Source organism: Aythya ferina (assembly GCF_964211825.1).
Source record: "Aythya ferina genome assembly, chromosome: 1".
Classification (NCBI taxonomy): Eukaryota; Metazoa; Chordata; class Aves; order Anseriformes; family Anatidae; genus Aythya; species Aythya ferina.
The window spans coordinates 28,456,901-28,475,257 of record NC_140296.1 but is presented as its reverse complement, the minus strand read 5'-3'; the positions used below and the strand labels follow the sequence as shown (position 1 = coordinate 28,475,257).

At 40.1% G+C, this 18,357-nt stretch overlaps 1 long non-coding RNA gene across 1 annotated transcript; it reads left to right on the top strand.

Annotated features, from left to right (window-relative positions):
• Positions 1–588: 588 nt before the first annotated feature.
• Positions 589–3,853, top strand: LOC311430086. Its single transcript, XR_014688545.1, has 3 exons — positions 589–864; positions 2,550–2,633; positions 3,035–3,853. It is a non-coding gene; the product is annotated as an uncharacterized lncRNA (long non-coding RNA).
• The last annotated feature ends 14,504 nt before the right edge of the window (positions 3,854–18,357 follow it).

Here is an 18,357-nt window from a genome sequence, read left to right as displayed (position 1 = left end):
AATTATTCTGATGTTTGAAGTTCTTTTAAGCCCTGAACTGGAGAAATTGTGAAGTGCCACATTTCTTTTTTAATGAGAATGAATGCACTGGACCTCTTTAATTTGACTGAGGTGAAAATGTACTAACTACCAGAGGACAACTCTCCATCTTCAAGTAGTGGTACAGATGGACTGGCCCAAACTCCCCGTGGTAATAAAGCATCCTGGCACGTTGACTAACAGCCTTTGTGCCTGCTGGGTTGAAAAGAATTGGTGGTTATTTCCAAACCTTCACTATCATGAAATACCATGAGCAGGAACAAATACTATAGACCTTTGGAGTGCTTGATTTTCAATTATACCTAGCCATTCTATCTAACCTTACTGATTTACACATGACAAATAATTTGTTGTTTCATTCTCCTCTCTTTTTCCACACCATCCAGATTTTATTAGCAGCTGTCTTGAGGAGAGAGGCAATAGACTACGTTTAAAAACATTTACTTCCATTTTCAAGTGGTTTAACTTTAAAATATTATTTGCTGAGTCTAGGAGTTTGTGAGAAGCTTGGTTACTAAAAATCATGCTGAAACTGAAGGAGAGGAAGGTGATAATCAGAACAGCCTGATTTTTAAGTGGGATCATGAATTAACTTGTTCAGCTGGAGTTCCTTTCTGCTGTTGTCTTTATCAGCTGTTGTCATTCCCTCATCTGTTACAAATGCCTAAATAAATTAAGTGGAGAAAAACCTTGAATGTCAAAAATACTGACAAATTCAGTGTGGTTGGGAACAGTTGCAATACCCATGGCTTGAACAGGGAACAAGCAATTGTTCAAGACAGCAGCAAAAGTCTGAGCACAGAATGGTCTTTCTGAAGCTGAAAGGTAATTATTGACATCAGGGCTTGTGAAAGTATTGGAACTTTATTGTTAACAGAAGATCTTGCGTCTGTGTGCTGAATGTACATTTCTGTTCCTCTAAACCCTGTACGAGGCTTCAAGGAGACCCTAGGTATTTGCTGGCTCTGATCATTTTTACTTTTAGATATGACAAATAAAGAGCAGCTAAAGAAATTCTCGTTCAGCTGGCCAAAATAACGTAGTGGAGGGGGGCAAAGTTAACTATCTCTGCAACTCCCGGATTTTCCTTATCAGCTTGAATGATGCATCAACTTACTGTTTTGAATGCTTCCATGAAAATCATGCAGCTATTAGTGTTTGAAGCTGTGAGCAATCTGTCTATAATCTTTAATATAAAAGTGTGTCTTTTTGTGTGTTTGTGTGATATTTACACTAGTCCTTAGAGTAAAGAGATAATGTTATGCAGTCATGTTTTGGGTGTGTATGTCAGTCCTTTTCCTTGCTGTGAACTCTTCAGTTCATTAGCTGATTTCATCAAGCTTTAAAAGAGAAGTGGAAGACTCCAACATACAAAGTTTCTCCAAAAAGTTTGTGAGAAGTATAGTGAAATAGCACATGGCTCCCCATTTATTTGGCCTCCCCTTTGTCACGTTTTCTCATTCTGAGATGAGGGACAGAATTTGTCACAAGATCGTTACAATGCTATTGTGGACTGGGTTGTGGAAAGGTGACTCCTGACCAGTTAGTTGAGAAACTAACACATGTCCTGGCCAGTCAAACTATGTTCATGTAGCTCTGGCCACTACAATGATCTTGATGTCACTTGGCCCACCAGCAAGCTAGGCAAAGTAGTTGAAAGATATGGGTAGGAGAAGAGAGGATAGAAAGGGCATTAGAATATTGAAGAAGAGGACTAAGAAGTCCTGCAGTGAGAGGAGATGAGGGAGCTGATGTTATCTTGGTGGGGCTGTAGGTGACATGAGGATGAGTTCATTGTTGTGATTTGTTTGAAGATTCAATCAACCATGAAGCATAAATTCATTGGAAATCAGAATTAATTAGTGGTGAAGCTTGTAGAGATGCTTGCTGATAGTGTGTTGTATTCCTTTGCTTAGTTCTCTCTGCCACATTGGGAAAACGTTCTTTTCAGATATAGTTATATGGAAGGTCATCTTTTTGACCCAAAAATGTTTACGTAATGGTTTTAAGTGATGGATTGCTTTATATCTTAACTTAATGACAGTGGCACTTGAAAAATGCGGTGATGATGTATGGATGAGAAAAACAAGGCTTGGATCCTGGTCTCATGCCAGGATCATGTTAGTCAGGCTCTGGTGTATTCTGTTTTGTTGTACTCAAGTATGTGCATAGGACCCATCAACACTGCACTCAGAGCACCTGACTTCCACAGTCATATTAAACAATTCATTGGCCTAATTCTGATCTAATAGTAACATAAATCAGCAGTGATTTGATTTTAATTGACAGAGATGGAGCAATATATTTAATGTGGTGATGTCAGAATCAGGTTCCTAAGATCTGATCAGACTTCAGAGGTGCTAGCTGTAAAACAAGGCAAAGAGGCTATTTTTTTTTTTTTTTTTTTTTTTTTTTTTTGACTTACAGTTTTTACAGCTGGCTCCATGGCTCCAAAGAGTTGGAGGCTTGTGGGAAGCTCTGTAGACTGCTGGTCTCTATTTTATCCCCAGGCCAGGAGCAATGCTGGAATGTGAGCTTCTCTAGAGCTCTGTAAATGATCTCCCCTTGGTCACAGAGGATCATCCTCTCACAGGGTAAGAGGCAGCTTGAATATAGTCTACTTTTTGGAGCTGGCTTTAATGCTTAGGATCAGTGGGCATCCTGTTGAAAGAGTGTGTTTGTGCACTGTTTTTTTTTTACCCTATACTTAACATCTTCTGAAACACAAATCTGGTATGGAAATACAGTCTGGCAGTACCTCAGCCATCCTAGCAGTCCCCTTCAGGCTTTAAATCTGGTGTCTCTGTTCAAGTCAATGAAGTGGAGAAGTTGCAAAATTGCACTTCTCTGAGCTTTTTTATTTGTGATGGGAGCTTTGTTTTGCCACTCATCTCCGTTTATGTTGGTTTCTATTTACTTATACCCAATGGTTTTTATTTTCAATTAGATTATTCTTGTGGCTGTTGTCTTAATCACAACAATTTTCACCTTTTAGGAAGAGTATCATTGGCTGGAAACATCTGTCATCTACAAAGAAATACCCATGGCTCACACATTTTACTGTATTTAACAAAGTCTGTACATCAGATATGTCAGAAAACTCCTCTGCCTCTGGATGAACAGTGTCAGCATTTGACTTAGCAAAAAGCCCTACATTGCTGTGCAGAGGTCCTTTGTGCTGCCACCCTGTTATACTGGTGGTCTGATGCACATGGCTTTAGTGGAGGATTCTCAATGACATTTCACCTGACCATGGATCCAGGAGTCTCCTTAAGACTTCAACAGAGATCGTTCTCAATGGGAGGTTACAAAGTCCTTATATAACAACCAGTTATTTATTTTTGCTTAGAGAAAGTTATCTATCCTGTTTGAAAAAATGTCTTATGATAACCTGATGACTCAACAGTTTTAAGGCAATTTTGAGGGGAATGAAGGAAAAAAAAAAAAGGCAAGAAACTATCTAAAAGGAAAGACAACCAGGTGAGGGAGAAAACACTAAAATTAACTGCAGGGTGTCATGATATGCTTTCTAGATAGGCACATTTGCCATTAAGATGAAGTTGCCAGCAAAAGTAAGTACCATATTTTCTTCCTGAAAGACCAATTTCTCTTCTGGCAGTAAATAGGTAACACTCACTTTCTCATGTGATGTAGTAGTGCCTGGCAGCCTTTAGAAAGGTTTGCTTTGTATTGCTGCTTGCCTGACTGCTGCTCTCCTGCCCTGATGAAGGCAATGTTTGTGTCATGGTTGGATTTGTAAACAAAATGTTCTAATGACTTACCATGAGAGCTTGATTAAAGCCCTTGAACAGACCAAGAATTGCATGCATGGAATTAGTTATTCTTTGATATCAAAGACCCTTTGGCTTGGTCTTTATTTTTTATTTTTTTTTGTCAGAAGGGAGAAAACTGTGTAGATAAATGACTTTGGTCTCTGTCTGCCTCAAACAGCACGTGGGATGTGAGAACTACTCAGAGGATTTTGTACTGAATATTTTTTGATTTTATTTTATTCTTTTTTCCCATGACAAGTTAATGTAAAAACACTACAAAACAGTGTATGCAGCATTTGGGCTGATACAGAGCCAGGTGGGGAGCCTGTCCAAAGACCTAAGTGTTTGCAGCCATCCCAAAAAGCACATCTGTAGGTCACTAAAATGCATCCTGTCTTGCCATATAGCTGTTGGATACTGATCTGTACTGAGAATTTGCACGTGTGAGTAGTGATGACAGTGCTAGCACTAGGCACCTTATAAGTATGCAGCACTGCCTAAAATGTGCGTTCATCACAGCTCCCTATGGTGTGCCACGTGCCACAGATCTCGCACACTGAGTTTCCATTAACTCAAGAAGTAATAAGCATATGGGTATTTGGGACTGGAAGAAGCAAGCTCTGCCCCAGAGTATTGCCATGAACTTCTGGCAGGCAAAAATGGGCATGGCCTGGCCAGTTTGATATAGTGAGCATTACCAACAGGATTAGAGGAACTAGCAGAGGAGTTTAATATTTTTTTTTTTAACCAGTTTATTACGATTCCTTGGATAAAACCCATTTGGACTCATGTTTTTCAGAATTGTGTTTTCAAGTATGGTTTATAGCCTGTGAGCTATATCAAAGCAGCTGTAATTAAAACATGCATAGATATAGCCTACACTATTTTTAAGAATAGTGGAGGTAAGTTATACCTTTTTGTATATATGAGTTATAAGTAGTTGTTTGGTTTCAGGTATGTGACTGAGAACACAATACCTTTTTTATTTCTTTAAAGACATTAGAAAAATTGGATCATAATTTATTTCATCCTTATGCTATGCTCATCTCTGTGGTACTTGAGTGTCATGTGATATTACTATCAAAGTAATCTCTTGCATGTTTGCCCTTTCAGTTTCTAAAGGGGAGAGACAAGCACAGAGGAAAAGTTTTAAGTTTCAGCTCTATGAAACGTGTGTTTTTACAGGCGCACGTGCACACACCTAATGTGATATATTTATATCTAAGTTACTTAACGATCACACATGTCACTGGAAGTAGATATGTGTGGTTCAGCTCAATCGATACTCTGAAAATTTGTTTCAGGTTCTCTTATACTTCAAACTCAGTCATTTTACATGGGACTGTGGCCAAGAGGTCTCATTGCTACATGATGTACTATGAAATCAACACACAGTACAGACTAAACTAAAACTGGTGTTAGATAAACAGACCCAAGCATCGAGTAAGTCTGGATGACCTGAATGGATGTGTCATATATTGCTATGAGTTATTGATGACCTTTCATAATTCACAAGTGGCTCAGGTTCCCTCCACCACTTCTGAGCTATGAGATCATTAATAATGTGTGCAAATAAATAACACATCTTGAGTCAGTTCATTGTATTTCCTATTGCTCTTTCTTTCCCTCCATGTATGGTATGTATGCATATAATATTTATTTCAGAAACAGGAAAATTCCCACCAGCAGCTGTTGGGAAGAAAGTTATATCTCATATTTATATCATTGGAGAGCTATATTTCATAGCTGTGAGGTTATAGTCATAAAATATAGCCTTTTAATGTGTTAAGAAAAACTTCTGCAGTTATTTAAACCAATAAGACTATTGTATTCAAATGAACTATACTTTACAATACATTCTCATCCACTGGGTCAAATTCTACCCTGGCTTGCATGCTGAAGTCATTGAAAATTACAACAGGCATCATCAGTCAGTACAAAATGGACTCTGCAAATGCTCTGGGTATGGTGGAGTCACACGAGGGATGAATTGGTCCAGCACTTAAGGTCTTTTGACCCTAAATGTGCTGTAGCTTCAGTTATTCTTTGCCAAGTCTTCTGTCTTTTAACTTGGAGTAATGTTACTCTCTCAGCCAAAAGCTAAAATGATCCCAAGTCCATTGAAGTTAAATCTTTCTATTGAATTCAGTAGGCTTTGGATCAACTCCTAAGAGCAGCTGCCATCTTGAAAAAAATCTATGTGAAAATTGTCCTTGATTTCACTATTGATGATCTTTGCCCCGAAGTTACTTCATTCCCATATTTTTCCAATACTGTCTTTATGCTGTTTTTCATTCCTCGTTGTTCATGAAGCTTTCAAGGTCTGTTCTCATCAGTGGGTTTCTTACTGTGCTAATAAGAAAAATATTGTAGTTTGTAATCTCTTCTTTCATCTTTTTGTTTATTATCTTTTGAGAATGTATGCAGCTCCATGGGTCAGTAATGCCAGTGAAAGAAATTTTGTTGTATCGCTCAAACTTCTTGCTTTTGGCTGCACAGCCTTTTCTGTTGTTCCTGATGGGCTCCTCCTGAAAAATGCTGTAGTAATTGAAGAAATAATACACATTCATGGGGGAGGTAAGGTGATGGCTATAATGTTCATGTCACTGCATATATGGCAGTGCCCTGATATTCCTTCAATTGATTTTTTTTAAGGCTATTTCAGCACCTGGGCAGTAATCCAGTGTGCCAGTAGCCAAGTATAGCAGTGTTCTGTTAAGCACAGTATCAAACTGGTACCAAGTTAGGAACTCTCTATATTAACCTGATGTCTGTAACCCCCCAAAATAGCTTTTCAAACAGCAGAACCCTTAAATACTAATATAAGCAGATTAATTTTATTTAGATTTTTTTTTTTTAAATATTAATTGTGCTATGATTGTGAAATTACTTAAACAAAATATACCTGTGTGGTAAGAAACACATACTGAACTGTTTTCTCATTCTGTCACCTTTAGCTTTGCTATATGGTCCTTTTTTCTAGGTCAGAATGGAAACATTTCACTCCCTCAACTGAGCATCACCTAGGAGAGTGTTTTTCACTGAAAAACAATTTTCATGAGTGTAAGCATCCGGGAAAAGGAAGCCCAGGAGTAAAAAGTTACAACTGACTTCAATATGGCCCACTCATATATCATAACCAGCAGTGATTTGCTGCAAACTTTAAAGAGATTACCTTAATGTACCTGAAGATATCTGTCCAGTGAAAACTCATGGAGGAAGATTTTGGCTATTAGAGGAAGAGAGAAGCAGCTGAATTTAAGACATCATGAAAGGCCAGGGCGAGGGTCATGTCTATTGAAAGAAGCAGTTGCTGGTATTCACAGAAAGTATCTGAGATTATGGTCTGAGCTATTTGAGATTGTATCACTGTATTCACTAAAGATCTACTTTCCACATCTCCCAAAGCGATCAGGAAACCTGATATTTCCCAAACTGCTACTGAAGTCACTGCTGCCATTGAATCACACTAGCTACGTTCTTCAAATTGAAGTGCCCTTCAATTTAAATATGATTTTTGGGGACTGCCCAAAACATGAGTCATTTCTTCACAGACAGTTTTTCAAAAATTTTTGTCTCTCTGTTAGCAGATACCCGTCTTTCTGCTAAATAAGCCAAGGATTCTGTTAGCTGTACTAGTTGTGTGGAGTACACCCTTTGGCCTCTAAATGCAGTAACCTTTCCACTGTAGCCATGAAGTAATTGATGGAGTAGTACAGGAAAGGTTGCATTCTTGCTGTCTGGCAAAATAATAAATAAAAATGTATCATTTCTTAATGGACTTGAGAGAGGTGAGTAACTTAAATCTGGTAAACATATGAGAGCAGCAACTACCTTTTTTTTTTTTTTTTTTTTTTTTTTTTTTTTTCCTCAGACAGTAGAGGAAAATTTTGCTTTAAAACTTCATCTCAGTGTCCTCTTACATGAAATGAAAAATCACTTCTAATCCACCCAAGAAAAAAAGTAACATATATATGTATATATTTGTTGTTCAGGCTAACCAGTTACAATACTACCCACTCATGGTCCTGGTCCATCTTCCATGGGTGGAGGTCAATGAGGAATATTTCTGTCAACTTCAATGGAGTTGGTTTTGTTGCTCAGTGCTAATTTGAGAATAATGGGAAAGACAGCACTAAAACCTATTCTGATTCATCAGAACAAGGAGAAGATTTACTCATTGTAGGAATGTATAGATAACTTCTCTAAATTTTGATTAATTTAGAAATATAAAACTTGCCTTCTTAATGTGGACAGAAAAAAATCCTACTGACATTAGCAGAAACAGGGCTGAGGCTTTAAAACGAGTGGGGAGAAAGGGATGGAGAAATTGGCTGACAAGAATCTCATGAAGTTCAAAAAGAAGTGCAAAGCCCTGCACCTGAGGACAGGCAACTCTAGTACCTGCTGGGGACAAGCTAGCTGGAAAGTAGCTTTGCAGAAAAGGATGTGAAGGTTCCAGTGGATAAGAAATGCACTATGAGCCAACAATGTGCTCTTGTGGCAAAGAAGACTAATAGTACCCTGGTCTGCACTGAGGAATATTGCCAGAAGGTCAAGAAATGTAATCCTTCACCTCTACTCAGCACTGGTGAGGCTTCACCTGGAGTGCTGGGTCCGGTTCTGGGCTCCCCAGTACAGGAGAGACATGGACGTGCTGGACAGAGCCCAACAAAGGGCCATGAAGAAGATGAAGGGACTGGAGCACTGTTTGTGTGAGGAGAGGCTGAGAGAGCTAGAACTGCTCAGCCTAGAAAAGAGGAGGCTCCAGTGAGTTCTCATCAATGCCTACAAATACCTGAAGGGAGGGTGCAAAGGTGATGGAGCCAGGCTCTTTTCAGTGGTGCCCAGTGCCAGGCCAGGGGCGAATGGGCACAAGCTAGAACACAGGAGTTTCCATTTGAACATCACAAAGCACTTCTGTGCTGTGTGGGTGATGGAACGCTGGCACAGATTGTGTCAGTGAGAGGTCGTGGAACCTTCTCCTTGGAAATCTTCAAAAGACACTTTGCATGGGCACCCAGCTCTGGATATCTCTTCTAGAGCAGGGGGGTGGACCAGGTGGTCTCCAGATGTCCCTTCCAACCTCAGTCATGTGGTGACGAGTAGAAAGCAATTAAGATACAGCAGATTGTAGCTGTCCTCAGAATGGAAACTGTGAAGGGCAAATGTAGCCTCAACAAAGATTATTCCATTAATTGTGACTTCAGATTACAATGGGACACTAAAGGTCCCATGTAGAATACACATGCAGGGCACAAATGGCAAAGAAACTTAGCCAAGACTACTCAGAATTTGTTATACTCAGTAGATGTTTGTTATTGGTGTGGAATGAAAGTAAACTGGAGAGGTCAATGGTTGAACTTGTATGTGTATGGTGTAAATGTCACAGATTAAAAATAATAAAAGCTTTTTCTCTTTTATTTTTGGATTTCTGCCTTTTTTGGTTTTCTTCTACATCATGTAAATAACATTCTTATCCTTGACTTTTAATGAATGCAAGAAAAAATGGAAAAAACTCCATTATGAAGTGAGACTATGCACATATGAGTGACCATCCAGAGACAGGTTTAATGAACACCTTTATATAAAGTTTCTCAAAGAAAAAAAAAAATCATGGTATTAACTTTGCATGTTTCTGTCATATGGTTACTTAAGAGTAAAGACAAAACAGTCAGGAAATATGAACTATGTCTTAGGCAGCTAAAAGTCTTACTAAACTATGGGCAGTTACATTTTAAAAGATGAGAGCACTGGGAAATGACTGGCAAAAGAACAGAAACAGTTATGCTCAAAAAAAAAATAAATTAATTAAAAAAATCTTAGTAATTAGTGCTTTCTTTAAGTATTTTAATCCAAAACTCAACATCTGATAAGGAAAATAATCTTCAAACATCTAGAAGATGATAAAATTATGATAAAAAACCAACTGTGATTTGTCAAGACTGAATGTTGCCAGACAAATCATTTTTATAGGCTATAGTAATTAGTGGATGAAGAAAATGAGGTAAATGTTACTTTGAAGGTCAGAGTCTCACTCAGTTGGAGAAAGGAAACATAACCATATTGACTTCATTGTACTTATTAAAACAAGATGAAGATCAGCAGTTATATTTCAGAATAGTATTTCTACGAGCCTAATAAAGTTTTACCTGAAAAAAAATATTTTTTTTTTCTTAGCATTTCGCATGACATGACAACCTGTTAAAATTAGTAGAAAGTTGAGTAATTCAGAAAGTTTTTGGGTGTTGAAAAGATTGTTTCTAAAACACAATTTATTTCCTTACTTTGTTAGTAATATAGAAAATATTTAGATTATTATTACTTTTTTTTTAATGCTGCCTGGTATCTGAAAAAAAAATAATAAAATTGAGATAGGGAGAGAAAGTGGGGAACAGTACAATACTTTTAGGGGAAAAACAACAAACAAAAAAAAACCCTCTTCACCTGATATTCAAAATAAAGAAGAACCTTGGCAATATTAGTGCCAGTTTGCCTGTATGCACAAAGATTTAACCCAAATTTTATTATATGTGTATTTTGATATATAATCTGTATCTTTTATGTGTATGTTTTCATTTGAATTAAAAGAAATTACTGCCAGGTTTTTCATTATTTTTCTTATATTATATACTTCAAGATTTACTTAGCAATAATATTACACTGTTAGTAACATGTTTGCTAATGCACATAACTAAAAATGTTTTAGTATGTAGAATGGAAAAGAGCAGTCTTTTACAAACTATGAGAGAGAAGATTTAGACTCAGGTGATCAAGAAGAATATGAAAGATCAGTGTGACACAGTATTGGCCAGCCTCATAAGCAATGATTTTGGTGAAGTCATGTGAATCTGTTCATCATTCATTCGCTCTGTCTTGAGGAAATGCCTCTGCTCTCAGGACAACATATGTCAAATCTCATCTCAGGATGAGATTCTCCAACTGTTTGCTGTGTGAGCATTCAGTATGGTCTTGGACACTACTTCAGCCTCAAGTCTAGAGCTCTCTAGAGAAAAACCCAAAGAGTTATCATATCATGGTGAAATGATGTACATAGTAATTCAGATTGCAAGGATCCTTCTGTCCAACTACTCCCAGTACAAAGTTACATTAGATTTCTCAAAGTCTTAACAATGCCTTGTACAGGCCCATGAAGTAATGCAGGTAGAAAGGGTACAGACTGTGATACTTCTGATACTTCAGAAGTCTCTTCATTTCTCAGGTAGGTATGAATTTAGATTCACAGGTGTTCCCATAAAAATGACACTTTTTGGCGCAATGCGGTTGGTTTAGTGAATTAGTGATAGGAACATCAGAGGTAAGAGCATGCTGAAGCAGTAGTTAAACACAAGAAGGGAAGAAAACACCAGGTTTATCCAACTGGAAGTTTGTAGCTTGTTTGTGAGAAAATAATCAAAAATACTACTGGAAACTCAAATGTCCAGACTTGCATATAGGTTATATGCAGTGTTACTGTTCCCATGCTGCAGTTTGTAGTGAGAATGTGGGGCAATTATGAAAGTGAAATTTGCTTTTTCTGCAATGTGTGCAACATTTATTTAAAGTGAATTGTTCCAGGGAGCATCTTTGCCAAGAAACTCTTTCAGGAGATAATTTAAGGAAAATGAGCACCAAAGAATGGAAATTACGGGATTGAATTCGCTTAATTCAAATGGAAAATGTCTTCATGGTTTCTACCCAGCAGGTAATGCATATGTTTATTGCATTATAGAAATTACAGAGCTAGTTAAATTATTTCACTATTTTTGACATTCTGAAGATCTTTCCATTCCTTGTGATCTGAAATTGATACTTTTTGTGCTTATTTTACAGCATATTTCCACAGATTTTTGCCAGCATTTTTATGAAATCATTTTAGAAAATTCATGTTTACTAATAATCTCTTTCTCTCCTGAAAGTAGGGACTGTAATGAAAGCAACAGTGTTAAAATATATATTTAAAATATTAATGTATGTAGTTGCCAAAGTTTTAATACGAAGTATTCCTACGCTTCTCTTATAAAAGTATAGGCCATTTTTTTCAACAACATAATGGCATGAGATTTGCTAAGAGCTATCATAAATCATAGAATTATGGAAAAATTCAGGTTGGAAGGGACATCTGTAGGTCTTGTAGTCCAGCCTTCAGTTCAAAGCAGGGCTAGCTTTGATGTTAGATCAAGTTGCTCAGCATCTTGTACAGCTGCATTTTTAGCATCTCTGGGGATGAAGGTGCCACATCTTCTGTGGATAACCTGTGTCAGTGCTCAACCACCCTTATTGTAAAATGTTTTCCTTACAACTGAATGGGGCCTAAAACAGGACATAGTATTCTAGACGTAGCCTCACAAGTTCTAAGTAGATAAGAATAACCACTTTCCTCATCCTGCTGCCTATGCTTTTGCTAATACAGCTCAGAACATGTGTATCCTTCATTCCCATGAAGGCACAGCATTAACGCAGGCTCACCATCTCACTAAAAAGTTTAGTACTCCCTGCATGCAAGACTTTCAATTCAACTTCATTGCATTTCATGGAGTTCCTGCTGGCCCAGTACTCCAGCTTGTCTGGGTACCAAGTGTCATCCAGTATATCAGTCACTTCTTCCAGTTTGTCAACAGCAGGAGACTGGCTGATGGGACACTCATTGTGTCCCATCGTCCAGGCTATTGATGTATTTGCCATTTGTTAATACATGCAGTTGCTCTTCCCTTTCTCTTTGCATGCCCTGAAAAGGCCTGCATGAAGGTTTGCTTCACAGTTGTCCCAAGAACTAAAGGAGGACTGACTTGTAGATCCCTGGATACACTTCTTCAATTATTTTAAAAGATACACACATATATATTTTTTCTCTTAGTGCAGACGAAACAAGGCAGTTCTTTCTGAGGACATCTCTACAGAGAAGAGACATTTGGACAGAGGAACAACATACCGTGGTATTAATACTCATTTGTGTCCTCTCCAATCAAGAAATGTTTCACTGGGAGAAAGGGGCCTTCATGGGGCACAGCTCTTTGGCATCCCCAGACATGCCAATGTTGTCTGTTAATCATGAGCCTTTCCTGAATCCCACATCCATGCTTATCTGCTGCCCACACCATTTACATGTACGTGCAAGCATATGCTCAGGGTGTAGACACAGATTGAGTTTTGCAGCTGTTTATGTGAGTCTAGATGTGTGTGGCACCTTCGTGCAGTGCAAAGATCCTGTTCATTGGTGCAGGTAGGGCAGAGGAGGGATCAAACACTCCCACCAGTTCTGCTGACCTGTTCTCCATGCTTGGCTATTCCTCAGCACTTAGTGAAAGCTTCAAGCCCAGGCCCCATATGAAGAAATATCTACCAGTAAAGACAGAATTGATGTGGGTGATGGGCTCTGGCCCCCTGCAAGAGGAGGAGATGGGCAGATTCTTGTTCCCTTGGCTCTAGTCCAAGGGAACATGATGGGCCTGCTGTGCTGTGCAGTTTTGTAACTGGAGTTGAAGAAGAGATTGTGGAATTAGTCAGGCTTTGCTTGTTTCAAGTACTCATTGGAAAAGAAATGATAAAATGATCATTGCTGGATCTAGTAAAAGAAAATGTTTGTTTGCTCGGAGGCTCTAGATGGCTTCAATCAAAATCAATGGAAAGAGGCTGGCAATAAAGCTATAAAACATTTCAGCTTTGGCCTTATTCCATGCTGCCCTATGGATGAGCACTCTCTCATACCTGATCTCAGCCAGCTTTACGTGAGAATGAAATAGAAATGAAGGACTTGATCCATGAACAGCTCTGGTAGCAAACCTTTTACCGTCCCAAGTCAGAATCTCAGGAAACTATGTTTTGTTAAAGGACTGTCCAGAAATAAAGGGGGCCTTCATGTCAGAGCGACATTTCTTTACCATGGCATCCCATCTGGGCTCTGGAAACCCCTGTTCCCCTGCGGAATTGAAGGTAGGTGAGTGCTTGCTCCTAACTCACTGCTGATGGCAGAGCTCAGCCTGGCAGCTCCCAAGCCAGCCTGTGTGCAAAGCGGCATTACCTCATATGTCACAGTGACATTTTGAAATGGTTGCATAATTACTTTGAGTGTTACACTCGGACTGGATGACAAGACTATGAAAACTGAAATTTGCTCCAGAAACCAACTGGATTTTTTTTTCTCCTTTGTAGCTTGAGGGTATACAGCAATCCAAAGAGTTACACCAAGAGGGAAAGTCACTGAAGAGGGGAGGAAATAGGTGACTCCAAACGCCCCACACTTTTCCTGGTTCCTCAAAGCCTGGAGAAAGGGCATGTAGCTACATGATTTCCATTACCATGATGGCACTACCAGTAGTGCCCAGCACATACATCACTGGTGGGTAATTTGGTGCAAAGCAGCCATCTCCCAACTGTGGAGCTGTTATAGGAGAAAAGACAGAGCCTTACTCAAAGATGCCATGTGCTTTAGGTCAACTTCTGCAGGATGTGCCATGTCTGGAGATAGCAGCAAGTGTTTTCATGCCCTTTTTGAGGGCGCGCCTGCTGCTCTCTGTCCAAAATGGTGTTTTTTGGAGCACAACAGTGCCCACCCTGAGGATCATGGCCTGTGCTCGGAGGGACACAGGGATCTGGTCCTGCCTGACCATCCTGAGCATGGTACCTGTCTGGGGCACAAGGGCATTTGTGCTGAATGATGGCCCCAAAATCAGGACATAATGAGGCTACGCTGTGAAAAGTGAAGTCAGTTCAGTGCAAAGTAGATGACCTTGGCTTTGAAAGGAATAAGGAGAAAAAGAAGTCTTTGTTACCTTTATAATAGATATTTACATTCAGGCTTCAGACCGTGACCCCCGCTATCTGATCCAGACTAAACTGCCGTTAGTTTTGGGACCTCACAGGACCATGCTTATGATGAGCACCCTTTGAAGCGTGTGAGGACCTACCGAGTGGTTGGAGCTTTTACACAGAGTCTGTAGGGCAAAGATGAAAAATGGGTTTTGAGAAATGAATTTCTCACAGACACATAGAAAGCCCTTTAAGTATGGACTGTACTCCACACAGAAAAGAGACCACATTAAAAAGACATTTAAACCCCTGAAAGTCTTTTTGACATCTGACTTCAAAGGATCTCCCTCACAGAACTGCACCCGCAGTATCTGCCTCCTGATCATATGGCCAGGCATGAGGGAAGTTCAGCTGATTTCTCCCTCCGCTATACAATGGGGTGTGTTACAAAATGTAAAATTGGAAAATTATGCTGTATTATTAATCTTTTTATGTTAAACAAATGGATTCTTTATTTTCCACTGTATCTACTAGAAATGCAGACAGTGATGTACAAAATGAGTTTGGGAGCTAGAGGTTAGTGAGGTTATTTTATTTTATTTATTTATTTTCCAGGGATGGGGGAACCAATTAAGCATCCTTTCTGCTTTATCCACTGATCCTTCTGGGCCCTCTGATGACTGCAGTTCAGTGATGTGACCCCTGACAAGTACCCAGCTGGGTAGAAGATGCAAGAGAGAAGCCTGGGAAACAACTGACCTATCACACCCAGACAGTGTCTACATAAAGTAGAAATGGGAAAAATGAGGACACTGATGCTGGATTGTGTAAATAACCAACAAATACATTTGTTGACTGATCTGAAAACTAATTGAAATCAAGAATTGAATTGCAGGTCATGTTCTACTTTCCCCCACATCAGGATTTCTTCCTTGCCAAAACAAAATTTTGGGATGAAATGTCACCAAATGTTTTCCTCCTGAAGTTCTGAAATAACAGCCAAGAAAATGAAAAACTAGGCTGATAAAGCTGTCAGCTTTCTGGACATCTCTGACTCAAAAGGAAGCCCTGGTTGTTGCACTGCCTAGGTCATGAGGGGACGTTGGGTGTGCTGATGCCACGATTCTGCTGGCTTTGTGTTCTGCCTTGCATGTTCTCCTATGCCTTGCTCATCCTCACCTCCCAGCAGCACCCATCTCCCTGGAGCATCCTCAGTCCCATGCCTTGACAGGAGCTGGAGGACTACTGGGAAAAATTGGGAGGGACCAGCAACTGCTCAAGGGGTTACTGTGCAGAAGATTTTAGCTCAAAGTCAGGTCTCTTGAGAGGAAAAGACACAGCTGGCCAAGAAAAGTACACTTACTTTGCAGAAATTGCAGAACTGTCCACAAGGACCTGTGATGGCCAGTGCAGTGTCCTCGGAGCCATAGGAAGAAACCAAACATCTACCTTTAATTTTTTTTCAGCAGACAGAATTAGTACTTTGGTGTTGGGTGGAAAGTGAACCACCACCAATGTAGCTTTATTTATTTACATGACTTTTGTTATAAGTATCCAGAAAGTTAAATATTTCACAAATGTGAAGAGCTGATGCTCAGAAAGTATCTAAATGAACTCTTTCTGACAGTTAAGAAAACCCAGTTTTCATTTACTTTGGCCAGAGCTGTTTATCAAATTCCGTCAATACTCAGAAAGTCACCAGTCAAACTGAAATGGCATATCTATATCTATCTATTTATGTATCTATATTGTTGACTAATGATTTACCAAAATAAACATGACATCTTCTTCCCAGGGGGCATATAATTCATTTAGGTGTTTGTGGGAGGTTTTTATTTCTTCCATTTTCTCCTTTTTGTGGGATTTGGGCTTCCCCGGGAGGCAGGTTGTTGCCTTTTGCATTGCTGGTGATTTGGTCTTCCAAGCTGGGAGATTTATCACCTCCTTCTCCGGATGGGTGCAGCAGAGCATCCTTTTTGGTCCACCTTGCCCAGGAAGGAGGCTGCTATCAGCCCGAAATTGTGGGGATCGTCAAACCAGTGTCAGGTAGGTGTCTTGCTTGACTTTGAACTCTGTGTTTGGGCAGGTTTGGAAGCAGGCAAGGGTCATTTCATTATCCGTGTTTACAGTTATCATTTACACTGTCTTCAAGCATGCCAGGCAGTTGACTGAATGTATTCAGATCTGTGGCTCATTCCCAGAGGAGCTGGCGATCTAATTTTGGACAGGTGGGCTGAAAAAATAGGAGATGATTTTGCCCAGAGAAGCAGCCCTCTTTCTGCTTCTCTAAAACTGCCCGGCCATTTGCCCATATTAACCCCTTCTGAGTGATGCCACAGACTTTGTCGCAGCACTCACATAATGGCAGGAGGGTATTTACTGGCAGTTTCCAAAGTTGGTAAATTCAGGGTGGAGCAAGTGGTGAAAACATTCTCCTGGGACTCTTCCCTTTGAGCTGAAATGGAGCCCAGCCTAGAAAAGGGTTTAGCAGGTGGGGTACAGAATAAGCACCATATGGAGCAGGGAACCGACCTGATATGTAGCCTCTAATGGGTTATTTAGCAAATTTAACCAGCGTGCTCCCCTCTTCTTACTGAGGTGCTGCTCCATGGGGGCTCATGCCAGGCTGAATCAGGTGCTGGGAGGGATCTTCTATGTCTTGGTCTCACCCCCATGCTAACAGGAGGGCAGGGAGCTGCCGGTCCCATGCCAAGCACCAAACAGGAGCTGGGTTACATGACCCCTGAGCCACTCAGCTGCAGATTCCAGGGGGAGCAGAAAGTATACTGGGAAAGGGAGTGGTTATCTTGAACATGATCTTCCTCCAGCAGAGCAAAGCTTTGCTTCAGCCTTGCCAGTGTGGAATAGACCCATAACTTTAAATCATATCAGGGGTTGATTGTGAGTTTAAGTATATGTGGTGAACATTTAAGTCCTGTGCAAACAAAGACCAGACAGGGGCCAAGACAAGCTGACGCATGAGCAGCCATGTTGTTCCTTCTCCAGTCCAAGAACTGGATTCTTTCACAAAACCCTCGGTGTGGCAGTGATAAAAAGATGAATATTTGACATAGCTGTAAGATAACACTCTGACGCCCTAGTAAACACAAGTGAATTAGTGCTTATGAAAGAAACCCTATGACGTGGTTTGTTGTAGCAGCAGCGAGATGGATGCCATGTCCTAGAAGGCCTCTTCCAGCCTGCTCTTATCACTTGTTGGTACGGACTCATGGGGATACTTTCAGTAGGATTTGGGTTACTGGCTTGCTTAGATGCTTTTAAAAATCTCACCTTACCATTGCTATGTCATGCATGCAGTGTGTTGGAGCTACTCTCGAAAAAACAGATCTGGATCGTATTATCCCTCCCTCCATCTTCCTTTCCTATCAGGCCAAATTGTCATACCTCTGTGTGCACTGGATTATAACTTATGCTACAAATGCTCCCCAAAAGTCAGAACAGCTACTTGAGGAACAAGCAGGGCTTTGCATCCTGCCCTCTGCTCGTGGGGGGTCTTCACAGGTAGTAGGCATGACAGGGACTGAGTGTGGAGAAACTTTGAATCTGTCTAGGTCCTGGTTTCAGTTAGAACAGAATTAATTTTCTTCCTAGTAGCTGGTGGAATGCTGTGTTTTGGCTTAGGATGAGAAGAGTGCTGATAACACCCCGATGTTTTAATTGTTGCAGAGCAGTGCTTATACCAAGCCAAGGACATCTCAGCCTTTTGCTCTGTCCTGCCAACAGGCAGGCTGGGGGTGCAGTAAGAGCTGGGAGGGGACAGACCCAGGACAGGTGA